General features: G+C 48.1%; 1 protein-coding gene across 6 annotated transcripts in view; it reads right to left on the reverse strand.

Moving 5' to 3' along the window:
- The window catches only part of PAQR5 (progestin and adipoQ receptor family member 5), an 87,563-nt gene that overhangs the window by 51,623 nt on the left and 15,504 nt on the right, over positions 1–20,436 (reverse strand). Inside the window, exon 1 of one of the 6 annotated variants that reach the window (XM_032624217.1) lies at positions 20,009–20,027. The exons of the other annotated variants lie outside the window; for them this stretch is intronic. The gene's annotated coding sequence lies outside the window, so the exon portion shown is untranslated. Of the gene's footprint in view, positions 1–20,008; positions 20,028–20,436 lie in introns of those variants that run through there. 6 annotated transcript variants of the gene reach the window in all.

Here is a 20,436-nt window from a genome sequence, read left to right on the forward strand (position 1 = left end):
TCTGTATTACATTTTTTGTCCTTCTCTCTTTTTAAATTGATTGTGTATGTCAGGTGTCTTCTGAAAGGATCCCAAACAAGCACTGACGGCGAGAGTTTCAGGTGACCGTGACTTCCTTCAAGCAGCCCATACAGCCCATTGTTCAGCATACAGGAACAGAGTGACCCTAAATAGGAAGAACTCTGGATGGACCCAGCTCCCTCTTTTCTGAAAAATGTTATGTTGGAAAACATAAAATTCCTTGCCGGGCATACATAGCAAAGGCAAAGAATGCTGTTTGGAAGGGAATCTCTCCATTGCTTGCTTTTAGAAAACTACAAGCATGAGATCAGGAAGCTCCTGAGAAGCCATCTCGTTCAAATTACCAACAGATGCGTGGATGTCACCGAGGGCATTTCAGACAAGAGGTCATACATTTGACCCAAAGAAGTGAGGTTACCAGCAGGAGTTCAGGTTCCGTGAGAAACCAGTGGGGAGTAAGTGGAGAGGGGACCAGAGTCACCTTTTGCCCCTACTCGTCCGTCCGTCCTAGGCTGGGCGGGCCCCAGAGCTGTCTGAACGCTGACTGGTCCTGATAAGGCCCCAGCTTCCTGGATGTGGCAGGAGGCTGCTAGCTAAGGGGCAGCTGCTGGTGAGGCTCGGGGTCTGAGTCACACTTCAGACCCTCTGCCTCCTCCAGGCCTGTCGAGATGTCCTTCATGGTAAACAGAAAACAGCCCTGAGCCCAGGAGGTGACCGGGCAGAGTTTCCATCCCATCCCTGTACCAGAGGACCACCAAAGGTCCTCAATACCACAGAGGACTAACGTGCCCTTGGGGAAGAGGGTGGGAGGCAGAGTCTAGAAGCAGCCTCCACGCCACCTTCAGACGTGAAAATTAAGATCTTTTGAGTATCAAAGGACACTATCGAGAAACCAATAAGAGCCCATCGACAGACGAATGGATAAAGAAGATGTGGTACATAAATGCAATGGAATATTGCTCAGCCATGAAAAGGAACGAAACTGGGTCATTTGTACAGACGTGGTTGGACCTAGAGACTCTCATACAGAGTGAAGTAGGTCAGAAAGAGAAAAACAAATACCGTACGCTAACACATACATATGGAAGCTAAAAAAAAAAAATGGTACCCATGAACCTAGTTTCAGGGCAGGAATAAAGATGTAGACACAGAGAATGGACTTGAGGACATGGGGTGGGAGGGCGAAGCTGGGGCGAAGTGAGAGTAGGCATCGACATATATACACTACCAAATGTAAAATAGTTGGCTGGTGGGAAGCAGCCGCATAGCACAGGGAGACCAGCTCGGTGCTTTGAGATGACCTAGAGGGGTGGGATAGGAAGAATGGGAGGGAGATGCAAGAGGGAGGGGATATGCGGACATGTGTATGCATATGGCTGATTCACTTTGTTGTACAACAGAAACTAGCACAGTATTGTGAAGCAATTATACTCCAGTAAAGATCTATTAAAGAAAAAAAAGAGAGAAAAACAAATATCATATATTAACACATATATGTGGAATCTAGAAAAATAGTACAGATGAACCAGTTTGCAAGGCAGAAAGAGACACAGATGTAGAGAACAAACATATGGACACCAAGGGGACAAAGCAGTGTTGGGGTGGTGGTGGGGGGATGAAATGGGAGATTGGGATTGACATGTATACACTAATATGTACAAAATGGATAACTAATGAGAAAAAATATATTGACAGATTAAAAAAAGAAAGTAATAAGACAGCCCACAGAGTGGGAGAAAATATTTGCAAACCACATATCTGATAAGAGATGAATATCCAGAATATATAAAGAGCTCCTACAGCTCAACAACAACAAAAATCAAACAACCCAGTTCAAAATGACTTGAATAGACCTTTCTCCAAAGAAAATATACAAATGGCCCATAAGTACACAAGAAGATGCTCAGCACCACTAGTCATTAGGAAAATGCAAATCAAAACCAAAATGATACCCATTAGGTTGGCTATTACAAAAAAGAAAGAAAGAAAGAAAGAAAAGAACAAGTGTGGATGAGGATATGGAGAAATTGGAACCATAGTGCATTGCTGATGGCATTATCAAACGGTGTAACTGCTGTGGAAAACAGTATGGTAGTTCTTCAACTGGTTAAACATAGAATTACCATATGATCCAGCAATTCCACTCCTCGGTATATATGCAAAAGAATAGAAAGCAGGGACCAAACAGATGTTTGTACACCCATGTTCACAGCAGCATTAGTTACAATAGTCAAAACGTAGAGACGATCTAAGTGTCCATCAACAGATGAATGGATAAGCAAGACATGGTATATACATACAACGGAATATTATTCAGCCTCAGAATGGAGTGAAATTCTGACACATGCTACAACATGGATGAACCTTGAAACCATGCTAAGTAAAATAAGCCAGACACCAAAAGACAAATATTGTATGGTTTCACTTATATCTGGTACAAAGTCAAATCCATAGAGAGAGAAAGTAGAATGGTAGTTGCCAGAGGCTAGGGGGAGGAAGGAATGGGGAGTAATTGTTTAATGAGTACAAGAGTTCCTGTTTGGGATGATGAAAAAGTTCTGGAAATGGATAGTGGTGATGGTTGCACAACACTGTGAAAGTACTTTGTGTCACTGAATTGTACACTTAAAAATAGTTAAGGGCTTCCCTGGTGGCGCAGTGGTTGAGAGTCCACCTGCTCATGCAGGGGACGCGGGTTCATGCCCAGGTCCGGGAAGATCCCACATGCCGCGGAGCGGCTGGGCCCGTGAGCCATGGCCGCAGAGCCTGCGCGTCCGGAGCCTGTGCTCCGCAGCGGGAGAGGCCACAACAGTGAGAGGCTCGCACACCACAAAGAAAAAACAAAAAAAAAAAAAGTTAAAATGTTAAAGTTTATCTTGTGTATATTTTACTGCAATAAAAAGAAGTATATTTTTAAAAAAGCATTGTGAGTTTTATAGTCTGCTCCATAACCTAGCTATGTTTGTATTAATATAAAATTTTATTTTCTCCAAATCTTCCAGAAAAATATAAATCATAAATGTACATATTGTCTTAGTCCCTACACGTTGCTATAAAAAAATACCGTTACCTGGGTAGCTTATAAACAACGAATATTTATTCCTCACAGTTCTAGAGGCTGGAAGTTCAAGACCAGTGTACCAGCATGGCTGGGCTCTGGTGAAGGCCCTCTTCCAGGTTGCAGACTGCCAACTTCGTGCTGTGTCCTCACATGGCAGAAGGGGCAAGGGGGCTCTCTTGGGCCTCTTTCATAAGGGCACTAAACCCATTCATGAAGGCTCTGCCTAATTACCGCCCAAATGCCCCACCTCCTAATACCAACACACTAGTGTTAGGATTCTAACATATGAATTCTGGGGGGATGTAAATATTCAGACCATAGCATGCATACACACACATATACATAGAGAGGAATTATATACAACTTACTGCTGCAAAATCCCTCCTTCTTTGAGAAGCACAGACTAGTACAACCACCCTTAATCCTATCCTATTGATAAAGACCCCAGATAGGAAATGACTTGTCTGAGGTCACTCAACGTCGGCTTGGCAAGGTCAGGATGAAACGAGGTCTGTAATGAACAGTGGGAGCCTATACATAGATGGACAACAGGATTTGAAAGATCAGCAGTCCCAGTGCCAGTTCCGAAACCCACCACAGGGAGAGAAGAACCAAATCCCAGGAGAGTGAGCGCATCTCTCCTTAGCTGGATGACTTGTACCTGAACTCCAGCCTGCCCACAGCCAGGGGTCACATGCCCACCTCAGCAAAATACACACAACTTCCAGATAGCTCACTGGTAATTGAAACCACGATTACCGGGTCTGTTAATGCAGTGTTTTCCAAACTGAAGGTCACAACCTGTCAGTAGATCATAAAATCAATTTCGTGGATCATGACTAGCATTTAAAAATAGAATAGTTTGGGGCTTCCCTGGTGGCGCAGTGGTTGAGCGTCCGCCTGCCGATGCAGGGGACGCGGGTTCGTTCCCCGGTCTGGGAAGATCCCACATGCCGCGGAGCAGCTGGGCCCGTGAGCCACACGGCCGCTGAGCCTGCGCGTCCGGAGACTGTGCTCTACAACGGGAGAGGCCACAACAGTGAGAGGCCCGCGTACCGCAAAGAAAAAAAAAAAAAAAAATAGAATAGTTTGCAAAATAAAAGAACAGAAAATATCAGCGTACTGCATACGGTACAGATAAGTATCTTCTTGTAATATTTCTGTTATGTATGTGATGTATATTTGTGGTATTACATATGACCATATGTGTGTACTGGGTTGTAACATAAAAGGTATTTCTTTTTTTTTCCTAATTATTTTTTCCAGCTTTATTGAGGTATAATTAACAATTAACAATTATATATATTTAAGGTGTAGAGCTTGATTCGCTCTACATACTCATCATGAAATAATCACCACAATAAAGCTAATTAACATATCCATCACCTCACAGTTACCATATATTTTTTTATGATGTAAACACTTACGCGATCTCCCCTCTTAGCAAATTTCAAGTGTACAATACTGTATTGTTAACTACAGTCTCAGTATTGCACAGTAGAGATCCAGAATTTATTCATCTTGCATAAGTGAACATTTGTAGCCCTTGACAAACACATCCTCATGTCTTCTCTCCACCGCCCAGCCCAGCCCCAAAGGTACTTCTTCTTGAAGGTCACAGTCAAAACAGTTTCTAATGTCACAAGTCACCTGTACTGATTTTGGGGAGCTATGGCTTTTTTTCATCTAGAGTCACACACACCGTGACGTGTCCATGGAGTTTAGAGGGGACCAAGGCTGCCAGGTATCTAGACAGAAGAACGGCTGGACCAGAAGCGCCCCCCCCCCCGCTTTTTTTTTTTGGTACGGGGGCCTCTCACTGCTGTGGCCTCTCCCGTTGCGGAGCACAGGCTCCGGACGCGCAGGCTCAGCGGCCATGGCTCACGGGCCCAGCCGCTCCGCGGCATGTGGGATCTTCCCGGACCGGGGCACGAACCCGTGTCCCCTGCATCGGCAGGTGGACTCTCAACCACTGCGCCACCAGGGAAGCCCATCCCCCTTGATATACTGTAACAAGACCCCCTGGCCGGCCTGAGCTTGATGGATGTTTGGAAGGCTGCGCCCCAGCTCCTCAGAGGATCCGCCCCCTCCCTCCGCAGGCCAGGACTGGCTCCACGCCGTGGGAAACAGTTGGACCCTCTGGGTGTGTCTACCAGTCAGTGAATGAGGGCCGTGTTCTTTCCAGAAAGGTGTTCTTTCCAGAAAGCTGTTCCTGCCCCCGCCGCCCCACCCTGGAAACTGGGCTGGGCAGGGCACCCCCTCAGGAGGTGTGCTCCCCAGAGGAGCCGGCTCTGCAGCCTCCGACGTGGGAACACCTACACACACAGCCCCACCCCACGGGCGCAGGGAGTGTGCAGCTCACGCAGACCCGGCTCTCCCCGGGGCCCGCGGGGGAAGGCCACCGGGACCCAGCAGGGCACTGCTAGTACCGCTACCTCTGTGGGCCCCGCAGAGTGAGCACAGGCTGGGGCGGGTCCGCTCCGACCCCAGGCCCTGAAACTCCTGGGGTCGTTCCACACTGTCTAGGCTTCAGGCACGTCCAGGAGCCTCCAGCATCGCACAGCAGGGCTCCTCCAGGAAGGAGCCTTCCCCAGACCGCGCCGCCCACCCCCTCTCGCTCCTTTCCCTGACCACCTCTAGACGAAGTGAGGGAGTGGCAATCACAGACTCTGGGCTCAGGCAGACCTGGGCTCCAGTCCCCGCGTCTCCGTCCACTAGCTGGCGCCCCGGGGCATGCTGCCTAACCTCAGTGTACGGGTCCCCTCCCTCACTCGTGAGCTGCGGGAGGAGTGAAGGAAGCAACGTGTGTGGGCTCTTTGCATAGAGCCAGGCCTGCAGCAGACACCTCAGTAATTGGTAATTATTATAACTAGCCCGGTTGTATATTGTTCTCTGATTCTTTTTTTTTTTTTTTTGCGGTACGCGGGCCTGTCACTGCTGTGGCCTCTCCCGTTGCGGAGCACAGGCTCCGGACGCGCAGGCTCAGCGGCCATGGCTCACGGGCTCAGCCGCTCCGCAGCATGTGGGATCTTCCCAGACCGGGGCACGAACCCGCGTCCCCTGCATCGGCAGGCGGACTCTCAACCACTGCGCCACCAGGGAAGCCCTCTCTTTTAGGTGGGCTAAAATTTAGGCAGCCACAATTTAAATTCCTTGAAGACAGGGCCTGGATCTGTTTTTAATATAACAGAAGAGACCCAGTAATATCATGTTGAAGCATGTTGACTGTTCTACTCTGAGGTGGTCCATTGGGAATTCCCTGGAAGTCTAGAGGTTAGGACTTGGTGTCTTCACTGTGCCCGGGTTCAATCCCTGGTCGGGGAACCAATATCCTGCAAGTCACGTGGCGCAGCCCAAAAACAAACCAAAAGAAGAGGTCCATTCATTCATGTGTCCATCCATTTACCCATGAAATGAGGCTGCTAGGTGCTGGCACTCCACTGAGAGCTGGGACGCAGGGTGTAACCACAAGCTGCGCCTTGTGGGAGGCACACACAGAACAAGGGAGGCGCACAAACCAGTGACCCAGTGGGTTAGATGCTACGTGGATAATGGAAACAGTTCTGTGGAAGCATCTGGGGGAGGGTGGGGTGCTGTCAGGCTTGAGGGAGGAGAAGGTTAGGGTCAGCTTTACAGAGGTGGTGACGTTTGTTTGGGGCGTAAGAGGTCAGAGAGGATCCATCAGTTTGGAGTGGGCACAGCTGGCAGGAGGAACAGCGCATGCAAAGGCCCAGAGGCATGTTACAGGAACAGCAAGTCACTGCTTTGGGCTCCGTCAGCGGAGTGGGAGGTGTGTGTCCTCTTCTGCCTAACTGGGGGCAGAGTTGGGCGGGTGCCAGTAGGAGGGACCCCAGGGTTGCCATTGGGGCTGGGGGCGAGGGGTGGGGGGAAGGTCAGCTTCACTAGGGAGGTGTTTTTGATCTGTTTTCCCATACTTGCTTGCTCACCCATTTTCCCACAGGAGGCAGCTGCTTGGGCGGGAGGGGAAGGGACAGGTGGGGGAAGCAGGGGGGCATTCTCTGGGGGCATCTCCTTCCCTGCTCCCTGGAGACCTCCGCTCACTCTTGCTAAGGATTCAAACATCCCACCACCCAGAGCTGTGCTTGTCCTCAACGTTCCCCTTTCTAAAACTGGACTTACTGGGACATCTATTCTCCCTCCCCTCCGTGCAGCCACCAAGATTTGCCTGGGTCTCCGTTGCTTGCCCCCTGCCCTCTCCCTGTCGTCAACTGCACCCAAAGCATTTTCCCTGGAAGCCCCAGACCCGGCCCATAAGCAAGCATGGACACAGGCTATAGTGAGTCCCCAAAGCATTCAAGCCCCTGCCCCAGGCGCTGGGGAGACTCAGCCTTCTAGACTTCTTAGCCTTCTCTGAGGGCCTCAGGGAACTTACAAGTCTGATGGAGAGGTGAGAGGGACAGGAAACTGTCCATGACCAGGGATAGGGAGCTCCAAGGAGTCCAGAGAGGTGAGAAGACCTGCGTACAGGGCTGGGTAGAGACAATGCAAAGGAGGGGCATAGTGGGAGGAGAGTGTGGAAAGCAGACTTAAATGGCATGACACTGCTGCGATGGATACATGACAGTATGCACTTGTGAAGGCCCGTAGAATATACAACACAAAGAGTGAACCCTAACATTAGTTAACAGTCATGTGTCAATATCGTTCATCACTTGTAACATATACCACACTAACTCAAGATATTAATAATAGGAGAAACTGTGGGGGAAGGGAAGGGGCACTGGGAACTCTTTACTTTCTGCACAGTTTTTCTAAAAACCTAAAACGGCGCTTAAAAAAAAAAAGTCTATTAAGGAAAAAAAAAACCTAGGCCAATATTAAAAAATCAAGGGACCTCACGTAAAAATCTGGACTCCAGTTTCTCTTGACAAACCTAAAGATCTACAGCCCTGGGTCAAATTCGCCCATGGCAGCAGCTGGCTGTCCTGTCCCGTGGGGAAAGCGAGGGAAGCCTCTGAGGTTCTCGGTAGCCCCCATGTGCCAACCAGGCCTGGCCAGGAGCTCTGAGTTTGGAGACCTAGTGGTAAGGGTCAGGTTTCAGTTGATCACAGGGGTCTCAGAGGGTCATGTCCCAAGGGTTGGGAAATGGTGACACCATGAAGGGAGGGAGGAAGACCAGGGCAGTTTTCAGTAAGTTGGATTCGCACAGATTGCAATTTAAAAATGTGACCACGTTTTGGAGGAGAAGTTGAGGCTACATATCAATTTAGGAGGCAGAGACAGGTGACTTGCAAAGCACTTGAGGTTTCTCAAGGAGAGAAGCCACAGACAGAGGAGCCCAAGGAATGAGAAAAGGGTTCCTAGGACTGATGGGGCAAAACTAACAAAGTTGGGATGGGGAGGTGGGGCAGGGGCGGTGATATAAAGGATTCGCCCAGTACCTCAGTTACCCTGGCAAGGCAAGGGTAGGAAAAGAGATGACTGGGGCTTATGGAGGATGGAGCTTGGGGCCAGCTCTTGTCGGGCAATATTGGGGAACCAGCCAGGTGAGAGGCAGGGAAGCAGGGAGCGGCTCCTGGTGGGCAGGGTGCTCATCCAATCTGCTTGGGATAAAGTAGTCCCTGGGGCTGGAAGCAGAAATGGAGAGTGAATGGGAAGATGCTTGGTTATTTACTCATTCACTCAGCATACATTTACTGAATACCCACTCTGTGTCCAAGGCTATGGTAGGATGTGGGGCTGGAGAAACGAATATGATGATTCCACCCCTTAAGAGCTCACATTTTAGGAGCTCGACACTGACAACTGACACAAAGTACATCTGATGGTCAAACTGTAGTTAGAACCAGATACTTCCAGGGGAACACAGAGAAGAGACGTCACATTAGGGAGTCAGGAAAAACCTCTTGAAGAAACGAAGCTTGAGCTAAGCCTTGAAGAACAAACAGGAGGGCTTCCCTGGTGGCGCAGTGGTTAAGAATCCGCCTGCCAACGTAGGGGACACAGGTTCGAGCCCTGGTCTGGGAAGATCCCACATGCCATGGAGCCAGTAAGCCCATGTGCCACAACTACTGAGCCTGCACTCTAGAGCCCGCGAACCACAACTACTGAGCCCGCGCTCTAGAGCTCGTGAGCCACAACTACTGAAGCCTGTGCACCTAGAGCCCATGCTCCGCAACAAAAGAAACCACTGCAATGAGAAGCCCACGCACCGCAACAAGAATAGCCCCCGCTCACAACTAGAGAAAGCCCGCGCACAGCAACAAAGACCCAATGCAGCCAAAATTAAAAATAAATAATAAATAAATTTATTAAAAAAGAAAAAGAATAAACAGGAGCCCAGCAGCCACGGAGGAGAGAGCATTCTAAGCTGAGGGTGTAGCAGAAGCCAAGGCATGGAGGAAGAAAGAGCTGTCTATAGTTCAGTATGGAGGTGGCATAGGGTGTGGAGTGGCAGGTGGCCAGGGCGGAGCCTGGGAAGAGTCCAGATGAAGTCTCAGTGCAGACCCTGTCTGATGCGGTGGGAATGAACGCACTGGAGGGGTGGGGAGTCAGGACTGGAAGTCTCAGGGATGGTAAGGGAAGAGAGGGTGGCTGGCGACCCTAGGTCACGTAAGGAGAATTATGAGGAGTGGATGCAGGCCACTTTCAACCCTGGCTCCATCATTTACTGTGTGCCCTCGGGCAGATTACTTAACCTCTTCAACTTTAATTTCTCTTATCAGCTAAATGAGGATAATAAAAGTATTGATGGCTCTTGTGAGAATGAAAAGCCAAGGTGTATACCAGAGAACACTACTGCACCCTAAACCATCTCAATTCTGCATTAATGCTCCTTCATGCTGCTTCTGTGTTGGCTTATAATTCTGCTTGAAAATGGATTGTTTCCCCTTGTCTCTGACCCACCTCCCTGGCTGGAGCTTAGGCTAATGGGTGCGCCACACTGGGGTGGGGTTGCCATGGTGACCTCCTGTGCAGTGTGAAAGGAATCTTTCCTTTGTTCCAGCTATCCCAGCTATCCTAGATATTTACTGCTAGGCAATTACTGCACATCTAAAAAAAGCTGAATGATACTCTTTAGCACGTTGTAGAGAAAAACTGGAAACAATCCAAATTTCTGGCAATAGAGAGCTGTCTGGGTAAGTTTGGTACATCCATGTAAAATTGTACTGTGGGCTATAAAAATGTTACAGATCTGTGCTTATGGACAGGAAACGGTGTCATGACATGCTATTAAATGAAAAAAGCAGGTTATGGAACAGCATAAATCTTGTAATGCCATCTGTATAAAACTGTGTTCCATTTAAATGCTTGTATTTATGGACAGAAAAGTGTTTGAAAGGATTCCACAAAGTGTTCACAGTTGTTCTCTCTGGACGGTAGGGTTTACCTCCTGGGATTTGCTTTATTCTCTCGCTTCTACATTTCTATAACATTAGAGTTTGCCCACAATGAGCATGTGCATTACTATTTATTTATGTATCTGTTAATTCATTCTTTTTTTTTTTTTTTTTTACCAAAGCGCCAATGCTATTAAAAGGAAATAAATGAATGAGTCCTCCAACTGTTGGCCAGTCTTGGATAAACTAGCTATGCGAGCCAGCCCAGGGTTGCAAATATTGGCATTTCCTCATGAGAAGATCTCGTCTCAAGCCTTCCTCCACGCCTGCCTGCTGGCCCTGGGGCAACGCTGGCCTTGCAGTCCGCCATTCAGTGTCGCTGGGGCCGAGGTTCCAAAGCCAGATAGCTGACATGTTTTGGAAAAGCCACCGCCTTTCCCCAAGCCTTAGGCCTTAGGGGGCTCCCTCTGTGCCGGCCATGGTGAAGGGGGAAGGGGACAGGGGTGCCCTGTACTGGGAGCGCCGGAAGGTCACCAGTAGTAAACACACAGTGAGCCCGTTCTGCGTGCAGGGCACCGTGCTCGCCCTGGAGGCACGTGGAGGTCCAGGCAGACACTGACCGCCCCCAGGGGAGGGGCTCCAGTCTCGCTGAGGCCCCGCCCCGCGAAGGGCCAGGAACTCCAAGTAACTCCTCAGAGTTCCCGCAAGGCTCCCAGACTCACGGTCCACACCTTAGGTTCCTACCACAAAACTCTGGGGTCCCTTCTGGAAGGCCCCAGAGGCCCCCGCTCCTTATAAGGCATATCCTCGAGCCCGCAGTAGCCTCACCCGTCCCCAGCCTTGAGACACCCCCATCACTGTCCGGGCACGCACCGGGCTTTCACACTTCCATGCTTTTGCCCTTGCTGATTACTGGGGGAGAGACACCGCTCCCTCCACGCTCTCTTCTTGATGGAATTCCATCCATTGCTCCAGGCTACGCTCAATACCACCTGCAAGGGTCTATATCATCCCCTTTGCAAACCTCACGGTGTAATGAGCTCTGGCTCCCCTCAAGACTCGCCCAGTCTGTCTTGTTCACTGCTCTGTCCGAGGTGCCCAGCCCAGGACTGGGCCCCGCGTCACTGTGGAATGAACACATGTTTACTGAATGACTGAACGATTTTGCCGTCCACTGCACTCCGAAACCTAGAGACAGGGTCTGGCCTACTTGTCTAGAAACTTCTACCCAGTGGTTGCAGGCTCTGTTGGTGAATCCTGCACTTCCATGCCAAAATGGTCTCTTTTGCTTGGTCTAAAATTTTTATTTCAGAATTTTTTTAAAAACATCTTTATTGGAGTATAATTGCTTTACAGTGTTGTGTTAGTTTCTGCTGTATTTCAGAATTTTTAAGATCTGAAATCTCAAACCAACTGAAAAAAATGTATGAGACAACTGGGAAAATCTGAACATGGGATTTTTTTATGATAACAAGAAATGATCAATTTGTAAGATATAATAATAGGATGATGGTTACTTTTTTTTTTTTTTTTTTTTGCGGTACGCGGGCCTCTCACTGTTGTGGCCTCTCCCGTTGCGGAGCACAGGCTCTGGACGTGCAGGCTCAGCGGCCATGGCTCACGGGCCCAGCCACCCTGTGGCATGTGGGATCTTCCCAGACCGGGGCACGAACCTGTGTCCCCTGCATCGGCAGGCGGACTCTCAACCACTGCGCCACCAGGGAAGCCCCGATGGTTACATTTTTTAAAGGGCCCTTTTCACTTAGAGATGTATACTGAAGCAGTCACAGAAGAGATGAGATGATGTCTTGAATCGGCTTCAAAAGAATCTGGCAAGAGCAGGGTGTATGGGTAGGGGTATAGGTGAAACAAGGTTGGCCATGAGTTGATAACTGTTGAGGCCAGGCATGGAAATTCATTATACTAATCTCTCAATTTTGGTATGTTCTTAAAAGAAGACAATCACAATGTAAAGAAAAAAAACAAAAAAACCCAGAAAAAAACGCTGAAATGTAAAATATGTTTTAAGTCCTTTTCAGACATTGCACAGCAGTAGACAAAGCAAAATGCTGTTGCAAGAATAACTATTACTCTATTCACAGACTTTCCTAACGTGTGGAATATCAACATGACAGTTTTGAAACTGACACAGGAAGTGTTGCATCAGAATCTCCATCTGAACAAGATAAAACTAAAGAACTTAAGGACAAACCAGAAATGCTTTAGAAACAAAAACTATGGCTCCTTATAAATAAAAGACTGCAGTCCCAGAAAAAAAAAAGCCAAAAGACCCTGTCAGTGGAAAATGTTCGAAGACATCTCACAAATATATCTTCTTACCATTCCCCAACTAGGGTAGAGTCAGGGAAATATTTTTCTAGAAAATGTTACAGAAAAAAAATACTTGTAACATACTGCCAACTTTGATTTTAAGATTCTCCTCTAAAAGGGATCAAATAATTCATCTTCCATTTTTCATGACTAGATTTTATGCTTTGGGGTTTGTTTTTATGTTGGAGTATAGTTGCTTTACAATGTTGTGTTAGTTTCTTGCTGTACAGCAAAGTGAATCAGTCATACGTATACATATATCCACCTTTTTTAAGATCTTTTTTTTTTAATAAATTTATTTTTATCTTTGGCTGCATTGGGTCTCCATTGCTGCACGCAGGCTTTTCTCTGGTTGCGGTGAGCGGGGGCTACTCTTCGTTGTGGTGTACAAGCCATTGTGGTGGCTCCTCTCGTTGGGAGCACGGGCTCTAGGCACACGGGCTCAGTAGTTGTGGCTCAGGGGCTCTACAGCGCAGGCTCAGTAATTGTGGTGCACGGACTTAGTTGCTCCACGGCATGTGGGATCTTCCCAGACCAGGGCTCGAACCCATGTCTCCTGCATTGGCAGGCAGATTCTTAACCACTGCGCCACCAGGGAAGCCCCAGATTTTATGTTTTTGAAGTGTGTAGATTTCAATGTTTTGAATACTTCATTTTTGTTTATCTGCTAATATAAACCAGAATTACAAGGTCTGTTTTTATAAGTTTACATTTACTTGAGGTTCCAAACTGTTACACAATTTTTGTCTTTAAAATTATTAAATACTTACTTTTACTGATTTAAATTTTTAAATACCTTCTTATAAAATACAAAGACGGAGCTTCATCCACCAGAGGGCAGAGAGCAGAAGCAAGAACTACAATCCTGTAGCCTGTGGAACAAAAACCACATTCACAGAAAGACAGACAAGATGAAAAGGCAGAGGGCTATGTACCAGATGAAGGAACAAGATAAAACCCCAGAAAAACAACTAAATGAAGTGGAGATAGGCAACCTTCCAGAAAAAGAATTCAGAATAATGATAGTGAAGATGATCCAGGACCTCAGAAAAATAATGGACGCAAAGATCGAGAAGATGCAAGAAATGTTTAACAAAGACCTGGAAGAATTAAAGAACAAACAAACAGAGATGAACAATACAATAACTGAAATGAAAACTACACGAGAAGGAATCAATAGCAGAATAACTGAGGCAGAAGAACGGATAAGTGACCTGGAAGACAGCATGGTGGAATTCACTGCTGTGGAACAGAATATAGAAAAAAGAATGAAAAGAAATGAAGACAGCCTAAGAGACCTCGGGGACAACATTAAACGCAACAACATTCGCATTATAGCGGTCCCAGAAGGAGAAGAGGAGAGAAAGGACCCAAGAAAATATTGGAAGAGATTATAGTCAAAAACTTCCCTAACACGGGAAAGGAAATAGCCACTCAAGTCCAGGAAGAGCAGCGAGTCCCATACAGGATAAACCCAAGGAGAAACATGCCGAGACATGTAGTAATCAAATTGGCAAAAATTAAAGACAAAGAAAAATTATTGAAAGCGGCAAGGAAAAAATGACAAATAACATACAAGGGAACTCCCATAAGGTTAACAGCTGATTTCTCAGCAGAAACTCTACAAGCCAGAAGGGAGTGGCATGATATACTTAAAGTGATGAAAGGGAAGAACCTACAACCAAGATTACTCTACCCAGCAAGCATCTCATTCAGATTCCATGGAGAAATCAAAAGCTTTACAGACAAGCAAAAGCTAAGAGAATTCAGCACCACCAAACCAGCTCTACAGCAAATGCTAAAGGAACTTCTCTAGGCAGGAAACACAAGAGAAGAAAAGGACCTACAAAAACAAACTCAAGGGCTTCCCTGGTGGCGCAGTGGTTGAGAATCCGCCTGCCAATGCAGGGGACACGGGTTCGTGCCCCGGTCCGGGAAGATCCCACATGCCGCGGAGCGGCTGGGCCCGTGAGCCATGGCCGCTGAGCCTGCACGTCCAGAGCCTGTGCTCTGCAACGGGAGAGGCCACAACAGTGAGAGGCCCATGTACCAAAAAAAACAAACCCAAAACAATTAAGAAGATGGTCATAGAAACATATATATCAATAATTACCTTAAACGTGAATGGATTAAATGCTCCAACCAAAAGACACAGGCTTGCTGAATGGATACAAAAACAAGACCCATATATATGCTGTTTACAAGAGACCCACTTCAGACCTAGGGACACATACAGACTGAAAGTGAGGGGATGGAAAAAGATATTCCATGCAAATGGAAATCAAAAGAAAGCTGGAGTAGCTATACTCATATCAGATAAAAGAGACTTTAAAATAAAGAATGTTACAAGAGACAAGGAAGGACACTACATAATGATCAAGGGATCAATCCAAGAAGAAGATATAACAATTATAAATATATATGCACCCAACATAGGAGCACCTCAATACATAAGGCAAGTGCTAACAGCTATAAAACAGGATATCGACAGTAACACAATAATAGAGGGGGATTTTAACACCTCACTTACACCAATGGACAGATCATCCAAAATGAAAATAAATAAGGAAACACAAGCTTTAAATGACATAATAGACCAGATAGATTTAATTGATATTTATAGGACATTCCAATCAAAAACAGCAGATTACACTTTCTTCTCAAGTGCACACGGAACATTCTTCAGGATAGATCACATCTTGGGTCACAAATCAAGCCTCAGTAAATTTAAGAAAATTGAAATCATATCAAGCATCTTTTCTGACCACAACGCTATGAGATTAGAAATTGATTACAGGGAAAAAAATGTAAAAAACACAAACACATGGAGGCTAAACAATACGTTACTAAATAACCAAGAGATCACTGAGGAAATCAAAGAGGAAATCAAAAAATACCTAGAGACAAATGACAATGAAAACACGACGATCCAAAACCTATGGGATGCAGCAAAAGCAGTTCTAACAGGGAAGTTTATAGCTATACAAGCCTACCTCAAGAAACAAGAAAAATCTCAAATAAATAATCTAACCTTACACCTAAAGGAACTAGAGAAAGAACAAACAAAACCCAAAGTTAGCAGAAGGAAAGAAATCATAAAGATCAGAGCAGAAATAAATGAAATAGAAACAAAGAAAACAATAGCAAAGATCAATGAAACTAAAAGCTGGTTCTTTGAGAAGATAAACAAAATTGATAAACCACTAGCCAGACTCATCAAGAAAAAGAGGGAGAGGACTCAAATCAATAAAATTAGAAATGAAAAAGGAGAAGTTACAACAGACACCGCAGAAACACAAAGCATCCTAAGAGACTACTACAAGCCACTCTATGCCAATAAAGTGGACAACCTGGAAGAAATGGACAAATTCTTAGAAAGGTATAACCTTCCAAGACTGAACCAGGAAGAAACAGAAAATATGAACAGACCAATCACAAGTAATGAAATTGAAACTGTGATTAAAAATCTTCCAACAACAACAACAACAAAAAATACAAAGATGTACTTTAGTATTAGGTGATATACATCATAAGACAGCCCTGGCTGTTTTACTCTAGTGAAACTATTTCCACACATTGTAGGAGCTGGACAGGTGGGTGCTGGGCACCTAGCCCAGTGGTTCTCAACTCTGGATGCACCTTAAAACTACCCAGAACATATGGGAACATATGTATATGTATAGCTGATTCACTTTGTTGTAAAGCAGAAACTAACACACCATTGTAAAGCAATTATACCCCAATAAAGATATTTAAAAAAAAAAAAAAAAAAAAAAAACTACCCAGAGAGTTTTTTGGGTTTTTTTTCAAGAGACAAAATTTAATATATGCACACAGTTTTATATATAATGAAGCATCACACCATGTAGGGCATTTACTCTAATTTTATACATTCAGATATGTTTGAAACGCTTCCTAAGGCTACAAAACAACATAGAAAAATAAACAGGAATATATTCAACACTTACAAAAAGTGATATGGTAAAGAATATAAAGTACTATTTTCCTAGGGAGTTTGAAACCATACTGATGCCTGGACCCACTACTCAGTTAACTGAGGCCTCCGAAGATCAGGGAGCTAAGGACCCAGGTGACTCTACAGCACAGCCAGGGTGAGGCCGCTAAGATTCTAGGCCAAGGCGAGAGCTGAGCTGGTCCTCCACTGAGCCCTGGAGAATCAGGACCAGGGTGCCTAGGCTACACAGCTTGTTGGCCTCCAGGGTGGGTGCAGTAGGCAGTTCCCTCCCCCAAGGTTGGGAAAGGGTGAGTCCCTGCCAGGTTGATGGAAGGTGAACCAGGCCCTGACTGTTGGCGTTCCCCTCCCCCCAACAGGAAATGTCAGGCTGCTGGGGAAGGCACGATCCTATCTCCACCCTCCTCCTCCCAAGCTGTTAATCTGATCAGAAGCTTCAAGTCTGAGACAAGGCTGTCAGCCTGTGAGACGGAGCCCAGACCACAGAGGAAGGAAGGCAGGGAGACCCAGGGAGGGCCCCGGGCAAGGGTGAACGCCTTCCCACATCCTGGGGAAGCAGCCCTGGAAGCCTGGAGGAGGCCATGCAGAACCAAGACACCCCCGCCCCCACAGATGGGAGCTTCTGGGAGGCAGGCGTCAGCTCAAGCCACAGAGACACTGTCCCCCAATAAGGAAGGGCTGCTCTATGGGCACTGAGCTCCCCACCCGGAAACTGTCCAGGTGGGGTCTGGGGTGCTGACTCTGGGGATGGGGTGAAGTTAGGGATAGAGGCAGGAGCCTGGAAAAACACTGTAGCAGTAGCCCCAAACCCAACCGTGCATCCAAATAACCCAGGGGCCGTGAACGCAGAACCTACTGAGTGAGTCCACCTCGTGCTTGTTCAATCAGAATCCCCAGTGCGGGAGCCCCGGGATCATCCCCAGTATCAAGCGCCGGTGGGGATTGCCGCGCATGGCCCAGGGGGGAAGCAACTACCCTGAGCTCCTGGGATCAGTCACCTTCTCGTGGCCCAGAATCCACTGTGCACTGAAGGAGCTTAGGTTCGAATCCACATCGCTCGGTGAGCAGGTGCTGCAACCCCAGGTCCCTGGTGAGCAGGGTATAGGAAAGCACGGCCACCCTCACAGAGAATCCCTTCTTTCTGAGAAACCAGACATGTCCAGTAGTGAAACCATGAGGGAGCGACAGGAGGGAGGGAAACAGACTTCTCCAAGGGACCACCAGCCTCCTGGACACACCCACGTGGGCGATTCCCAGGTGTCTGGAATGCCACACAGCGGTAGGTGAAGCATCACCCATCCAGCCACCAGATCATGCCTTTGTACTTAGTACACACCGCTCCCTCAGCTTCGAGATGCCTTTGCCCTCACTCCGTGTCTGCCTGGAAAGCTCCACCTCATCCTTGCCCGAGCCCCACTTCCTCAGGCTCCAGTGCCCCTCACCTGCCCACTGCCCCCAGGTCCTCGGGGCCTCCCTGCCGCACCCTCAAGCTGTGTGGGTACTCCAGGAGCACGTCCAACCCCACCTTGCCCACTGCTGGGTCCCCGGAACCAAGCACAGCCCCTGACATGGTGGAGAGCACTCAGAAAAGACCTGCCCAATGGCCCCGAGGAGCCCAGAGAAGGGGCCCAGAGCAAGGATGTCAGGACAGTCAGTGAAGGCCCCTGGGGGGAGGCACCGCTAGAAGTGGACCCCAAATGAGGGGGAGTACTTGCTCCGGCAGAGAGGAGAGGAAAGGAGACGAGCTTTAGAGCAAAGACCCCGCGCGGGGAAGTGGGCTGGCTGCGAACAGGGAGGCCTACTGGTGCTGAATTCAGACACAAGAGATGGGAGGACGGCAGGGGGCAGGGAGGGGGGCACAGGAGCCCCTGGGTGCACCCCTCCTCCCAGCCATCAAGCTCAGCGTGACCTCCTCAGATGATCTGCATCCTGAGAAGCTTTCCTGGCAATCATTAACTCTGAGCTTCACCCACTAGGACTGGGGGGAATTATTTACTGATCTAACTGGCAAGTGAGCCATTTCATGTAATTATTACCCAAAGAACACACCTCACAAGCAAGGGGGAAATGGTCAGGGGCAGCCAAGGAGCCAGGGAGGTGTGAACTGGCAGGAGGAAGGAGGTCACATGGACCTGGCAGGGGACTGGCACGTGCCCAGACCCTCATCGGAGACTAGAGGATATTGGGGGTCAGAGAAGGACGTGGGGCCCAGAGGGGGAAGGGGAAGGACACAGGGCCCACATGACTTTACAAGTGGCCCCATAGCCAATGAGGAGTTCAGATGGGGGGGCGGTGCGAGGGCAGGTGGTGGGGGCAGCTCTGTAACATACAATTATTCCCATCGGTGATGAGTGAGTCTGGGCCCTGGAGTCAGGTGGACCCGGCTTTGAGTCCTGAGGTCTCTCTAGGCCTCACTTTCCTCCTCTGTAAATGGCGATGATGGCACTGATATGAAATCCCTCTTTCTGAGCACTTGGTCTATTCCAAGACCCTTATGGGCATTTTACACCCCACTGAGTTTCCACGATCTGCCTCCAGGTGGGTGCTTTTATAATCCCCAGAGTGACTACGCCATTGGTCTGTCTCAAGCATTAACAAGAGCCCATGTGTAAGGCCCTGGTGCACAGCAGGCGTGCAGAAAGTCACCTGCCCGTACAACATTGTTATGGCAGACAGAGGATGTTCTTTTGCTGGGCTGCCGCAGGCTACAAGGTAGACCGCAAAACAGATCCTCCTTCCTCCTCGCCGGCACGGTATTCTTCCTGCTAACCAATGTCAGAGGCAACACAATTCACAATATCTGAATGCAGCGGTGGATTAAGAGCCCCAGTGGCTGAAGTGTGACACAAGGTCATTACTCTAGTACTATTAAGCACAGGCTTTTTTTTTTTAAGGGCTGAGGAAAAATGCATTATTCAAAACCCCATGAAGAATGGGGATAATAGGTGCCTTCAAATCAGCCCCCAAGAAGGAGCAGCCAGAGCTCGGGAAGTTGTAAACAGTTAACCCTGCCCTGCCTGAGCCTCTGCCAGACCACCTCTGAGGCTCTAGGCTGGCTTGCACCCCTGCCTGGAGGCCGGCCCAGAACCCGAGAGGGCCCAGCAGAGGCAGCAGCGTGGGATCAACAAGCAGGCGACAGTGGGTGCGGGCTCCAGCTGCAGCCGTCCCTGGCCATCCCTTCCTGCCCCGCAAAGCCCCAACTGTCGCTGGTTTCTGTGGACAGTGATTCACTCTGCCCAGGCATGGAAAGCTGGGCCTCTGCATGAAAAGTGAGAAAGGAAAAAATCATTTCCATGATTAAAACACCTCTCCCGGGCTTACCTGGTGGCGCAGTCGTTGAGAGTCCGCCTGCCGCTGCAGGGGACACAGGTTTGTGCCCCGGTCTGGGAAGATCCCACATGCCGCGGAGCGGCTGGGCCCGTGTGCCATGGCCGCTGAGCCTGCGCGTCTGGAGCCTGTGCTCCGCAACGGGAGAGGCCACAACAGTGAGAGGCCCGCGTACCACAAAAAAAAAAAAAAAAAAACACCTCTCCCGATCACGTCCCCACAGTGTCCCACAGAGCACTGGGAAGCAGGAAGTACCATCAAGGTGGAAACACGCGTGGAGATAGGTCCCTTTATTTCTTGGCCCAGGAATGTCAGACTGGACTGGCATCTACATAAGGAGGTGGAAAAATGGTCACTCTGCAGTTTGAGTCAAGGGCCACCTCCATACTGTGAGGCTAGAAATTTTACCATTAGAGATTCAT

This window comes from Phocoena sinus, chromosome 2 (genome assembly GCF_008692025.1).
Source record: "Phocoena sinus isolate mPhoSin1 chromosome 2, mPhoSin1.pri, whole genome shotgun sequence".
Lineage (NCBI taxonomy): Eukaryota > Metazoa > Chordata > Mammalia > Artiodactyla > Phocoenidae > Phocoena > Phocoena sinus.